A 6,150-nucleotide genomic window follows, 5' to 3' on the forward strand; every position below is an offset into this window, starting at 1 on the left:
ACTTATTTCACTTAGAGTAATGTCCTCAAGGTGCATCCATGTTGGAGCCTGTGTCAGAATGTCCTTTTTTTTTTTTAAAGGCTGAATGATATTTTGCTGTATATGCATACCATGTTTTGCTTATCCATTCATCTGTCCTTGGAAGCTTGGGTTGTTTCCACCTTTTGGCTATTGGGAATAGCTCCTATGAACATGGATGTGCAGAAATCCATTGAGTTCCTGTTTTCAGTGCTTTTGGGTAGATACCCAGAAGTTTCATCAGATTTTGAAGGCGTTACTCTGCTGTCTCTCAGCTTTTAGTATTGCAGTTGGGAAATCCCAAGTCATTCTGAATACTGATACTTTGTATATGACCTACTTTTTCTTCTCTAGAAATTTCTAGAATGTTCTCGAATCCTTAGTGAACTGGAATTTCTTGATGATATGTCCTGATATGAGTCTGTTTTTTCCCCTATTGCTGAGAGTTCTGGGAGTCAAGAGTGGGGTGAAAGCCAGGTGGGTGGGGGTGGGAGGGTCTCACCATTTAGTATTATGAGCTCTGTGCCTCACTGGCAGTGTTCCCAGAGCTGAGCGGAGGAAGAGGGCTGAGGGTCTGGACATCTTCAAGAGTTACTACATGAACTTTCGTATAATCCCCTTGTTGGTATCTTCTCTGTCTCCTGTGCCTGATGGGTACTTGCCCAGGGACGTTCTTCTACCTTCTCCTAAAAATAAACTTCTGATCTGCCAGGGTCTGGGTTGCAGCCATGGTGGGTGGGGAGTAATGTAAGGAAAGGGATCTAAGAGTCTGTTATTTTATATGTATATATTTTTGAAAGTATTTTTATTTATTTATTTATTTTTGGCTGCATTGGGTCTTTGTTGCTGCATGAGGGCTTTCTCTAGTTGTGGCGAGCGGGGGCTACTTTTCATTGCTGTGTGCAGGCTTCTCATCGCAGTGGCTTCTCTTGTTGTAGAGCACAGGCTCTAGGCATGCGAGCTTCAGTAGTTGTGGCTCACACGCTCTAGAGCACAGGCTCAGTAGTTGTGGCGCAAGGGCTTAGTTTCTCCGCAGTGTGTGGGATCCTCCTGGACCAGGGCTCGAACCCGTGTCCCCTGCATTGGCAGGCAGATTCGTAACCACTGCGCCGCCAGGGAAGCCATATTAGTTTATATTTAGGCAGCTTTTTAAGCCCTCTTCTGCCCATCGTCCTTGCTATAGCAGCCCCTCCCCCAACCTCACCTTCATGCCCCCTTCTAGAGGTGCCACTGATTTCTGAGTTTTTTGAGGATTCTGTGGTATAAATCAGGTTAAATTTTCACCTTTCCTTATTGCCTGCTTAGTTTTGCCATCTGATAGTACTTGTCCATTTACTTTTTTTTTTAAGCAGAGACCATATTCTTTTTTTTTTTTTTAATTTTATTTATTTATTTATTTTTGGCTGCATCCGGTCTTGGTTGTGGCACGCGGGATCTTTGTTGCGGCATGTGAGATCTTTCATTGCAGCCTGCGGGCTCTTAACTGCAGCACACGCATGGGCTTCTCTCTAGTTGTGGCGCGGGGGTTTTCCTCTTCTCTAGTTGTGGCGCGGGGGCTCCAGAGCACGTGGGCTCTGTAGTTTGCAGCACGCAGTTTCTTTAGTTGAGGTGTGTGAGCTCAGTAGCTGTGGCGCGTGGGCTTAGTTGCCCCGAGGCATGTGGGATCTTAGTTCCCCAACCAGGGATCGAACCCGTGTTCCCTGCATTGGAAGGCGGCTTCTTAACCACTGGTCCACCAGGGAAGTCCCCTTGTCCATTTACTTTCTACCCTCAACAGTTCTGTAGTGCTCCCCTCTCCCATTCTCCTCTTTCTTGTGGGTTTATGCATTTTGAAAGTAGAGTTACAAAAGGGAGCCACATTACATACCTGTGATACATCTACCATCTTCAACTTAATTTTTTTCCCACATGGCTTCCCAATGGTCCCAACACCCTTGTGTTGAGTAGTCTACCTTTCTTCCTCTGGGTTGAGATGCCAGCCTTATCCTACACCAAATAGCAGGTCCCATTTGTCTGTGGATCCTATTACTGAGCTTTGTCTTCTGTTTCAACAGGTCTTTATTGAGCATATTCTATGTGCCAGACTCTGATCTAGGCCAGGCTGTGATCTAGGCACTGGAGATAAAAGCAGTGTATAAAGTACAACCTCCGCCTCCTGGAGATTACATTCTAGTGAAGGGAGACAGGCAATAAATAATGTCAGGTAATGGTAAGTACTAGGAAGAAAAATAGAGTAAGGCATAGAGAGTGAGAGGTTGAGCTACTATAGATACCAACAGAGGAGTGCCATCTCAGGAGGTGATGATGAATAGGATCGTTATAAATGGGAAACTTCAGCCATGCATGGATCTTTAGAGAGGGGGGTGTCACGAGCAGAGGAAATACCCAGAGCAAAGACCCTGAGACAGAAATGAGCTGGGTGAGGGACTTCCCTGGCGGTCCAGTGGTTAAGACTCCGCGCTTCCACTGCAGGGGGCGTGGGTTCAATCCCTGCTCGGGGAACTAAGATCACGCATGCCATGTGGCCAAAAAAGGAAAAAAGAAAAAGAAATGAGCTGGGTGAGTTTGAGGAATAACAAGAACAGTCGTGGCTGGAGCCCTGCAGGCAAAGGGGGAAGTGGTACCTGGGGCCAGATTTTGCAGGGCCTGGTAGGCTGTGGCCAAAAGTGTGTATTTTATTCCACACACAACGGGAAGTCATTTTAGTGTTGAGAACAGAATGGAGACATAGGCATCATTACATGTTAAAAACAAGGCTGTGGTGGTTGTGCAGAGAACAGACTTCGGGGAGGAGGCAGGAGTGGCAACAGTTGGGCTATTGTCCTAACCTGCTGAGACAGAGGTGCCTTGGACTAACGGGAGGTGGGGTGGACAGGTGAGAAGCTATTGGTTCTGGAATATATTCTGAAGGTAGAGCCAACAGAACAGGTGGGCTGAAGGACTGGATATGGGTGGAAAGGAAAAGATTGACCTTATCAACTAGCGGAGCTGCAGTGATTGAGCTTGACTAGGTGCTCAACACAAATCCTTTCGTTTACTCTTCATAACCCTTTGAGAGGGGCTTCCCTGGTGGCACAGTGGTTAAGAATCCACATGCCAATGCAGGGGACACGGGTTCGAGCCCTGGTCCAGGAATATCCCACATGCTGCAGAGCAACTAAACCTGTGCGCCACAACTACTGAGCCCGCATGCCATAACTACTGAAGCCTGCGCACCTAGAGCCCGAGCTCTACAACAAGAGAAGCCACCGCAATGAGAAGCCCGCTCATCACAACAAAGAGTAGCCCCTGCTCGCTGCAACTAGAGAAAGCCCGCACGCAGCAGCAAAGACCCAACGCAGCCAAAAATAAATAAACAAAATAACCCTTTGAGACAAATGGTACCTTTTTGAAGAGTAGAGGGAAAGGAGATACGGATAGTTTAAGTAACCTGCCTGTGACTATACTCTGGTCATTGGAGGAGATAGGATTTTATTTCTGTAAGGTCAGTAGTAATGTCCCTTCTCTTTCTGATTGTAGTAGTTGAGTCTTCTCCCTTTTTGTCTTGGTCAGTCTAGCTGAGGATTTGTCAGTTTTTACAAGCTTTTCAAAGAACCCACTTTTGGTTTTGTTAATTTTCTCTAATGTTTTTCTGTCCTCTATTTCATTAATTTCTGCTCTAATCTTTATTTATTTTCTCCTGTTTGATTTAGGTTTAATTTTCTCCTCTTTCCTCTTTTCTAGTGTCTTAAGGTAGAAGGTTAGGTTTTTTTTTTTAACATCTTTATTGGAGTACGATTGCTTTACAATGGTGTGTTAGTTTCCGCTTTATAACAAAGTGAATCAGCTATACATATACATATATCCCCATATCTCTCCCCTCTTGTGTCTCCTTCCCTCCCACCCTCCCTATCCCACCCCTCTAGGTGGTCACAAAGCACCGAGCTGATCTCCCTGTGCTATGTGGCTGCTTCCTACTAGCTATCGGTTTTACATTTGGTAATGTATATATGTCCATGCCACTCTCTCGAAGGTTAGGTTTTTGATTTGAAGTCTTTCTTCTTTTTCAAAAAATAAGCCTTTACAGCTATGAATTTTCATTCAAGCAGTGCTTTAGCTACATCCCATAAGTTTTGATATTTTCGTTCATTTCATAGTATTTTCTAATTTCCCTTATTATTTCTTCTTTGCATCATTTATTGGTTATTTTTAAAAATAATTATTTATTTGGCTGCACCAGGTCTTAGTTGCAACATGCAGGATCTTTGTTGCTGCACGCAGGATCTTTAGTTGTGGCATGCAGGATCTAGTTCCGTGACCAGGGATCAAATCCGGGCCCCCTGCATTGGGAACACGGAGGCTTAACCACTGGACCACCAGGGAAGTCCCTCATTTATTGGTTATTTAGGAATATGTTTGGTTTCCATATATTTGTGATTTTCCCAAATGTCTTTTTGTTATTCTAATTTCATTGCGTTGTGCTCAGAGAACATACTTTGTGTTATTTCAGCACTTTTAAGTCTATTGAGGTTTGTTTTATGGCCAAGCATGTAGTCTATCCTGGAGAATGTTACATGTGCACAAGAGAAGAATGTGTATCGTGATGTTGGGTGGAGAGTTCTATAGATGTCTGTCAGGTCTAGGTGGTTTATGGTATTGTGCAAGTCTTCTATTTCCTTGTTGATCTTTTGCCTAGCTATTCCATCCTCTCTTTTTTCTTTTTGGCTGTGCCACATGGCTTGTAGGATCTTAGTTCCCTGACCAGGGATTGAACCTATGCCCCCTGCAGTGGAAGTGTGGAGTTTTAACCACTGGACCACCAGGGAATTCCCTCCATACATTATTGAAAGCTGGGTATTGAAGTGCCCAACTTTTATTGTCTTCTTCTCCCTTCATTTCTGTCAGTTTTTGCTTCATGTATTTTGGTGCTCTGTTGTCAGGTACATATATGTGTAAAATTCTTATATCTCCCTGATGGATTGACCCTTTTATCATTATAAAATGTCCTTCTTTATCACTAGTAGAGGATAATATTCTTCTTTTTTTTTTTTTTTGGCCTAGCCATGCAGCTTATGGAATCTTAGTTCCCTGACCAGGGATTGAACCCAGGCCCTCGGCAGTGAAAGCATGGAGTCCTAACCACTGGACCGCCAGGGAGTTCCCTAGGGGATAGTATCTTAAACCCAGTCAGTGTGATTCTCAAGCCCATGTTCCTAACCTCCTACCAATTGTCCTGCTTCTGGAAGGTGCATCTTCAGCTATTCCTCCAGCTCTTATGTTCTCAGTCATTCCAGACTCACCCAAGTGTTCTATGTCAGCTGGATCTTCCTGCCCTGGGTCTTAATAAGACAGCTGAAATTCCATTCTGTACTCTGGACAAGTCCCAAACCCTTCCCAGGATGCCTGCAGATTACTAGACGTTTTCACTCTTCATCTTGGGCCCTGGAGCCTGCTTGCCCACGAGCATGCCCTGGTTCTGTAGAGTCTTCACGGTTCAATCACTTTCGCCTTCACCTCTCCCAGTGTCTCCCCTCAGTCTCCCCATCCCTCACCAAACCTTGCTTACACAGGTGGAGTAAGCCATTTACTGTAGGAGGGTGAGAGGGAAGGCGTACTTTACAGAAACACAGAGGACTTCCATTTCCATGTTCTCCATCCACGGGCATCCTCTGGTGCCTCAGCTCCTGGAAGATTTGTCATGACCCAGCAGTATCCCGCCTTCCATCACCTGCCCCAGGCTCTGGTCTCCTCTCCCTTCTATTTCGAGGTCCTTCTTCTCTCTCCCCTCACCCCCTTCCTCTCTGTAGCAAAAACAAATTTCCCTTTCTGCTTTCTGCAGAGTGACTTAATGGGTGCTTTTGTTGTCTCTGTTTCTTTGGATTCTCAAGGGTCAGGCTTTGTCTGCTTTGGTTGAGCCCCTTAAGGAATTTCCCTAAACCCAGACTAACTTAAGAGTAGTGGGAGGGACCTCCCCGGTGGTCCAGTGGCTAAGACTCCGTGCTTCCAATGCAGGGGGCCTGGGTTCAATCCCTGGTCAGGGATCTAGATCTGATATGCCACAACGAAGAGTTCACATGCTGCAACTAAGACCCAGTGCAGCTAGCTAAATAAATAAATTAAAAAAGAAAAAATATATATATGTATACTAAAAAA

Source organism: Mesoplodon mirus, assembly GCF_964341445.2.
Source record: "Mesoplodon mirus genome assembly, chromosome: 15".
Classification (NCBI taxonomy): domain Eukaryota; kingdom Metazoa; phylum Chordata; class Mammalia; order Artiodactyla; family Ziphiidae; genus Mesoplodon; species Mesoplodon mirus.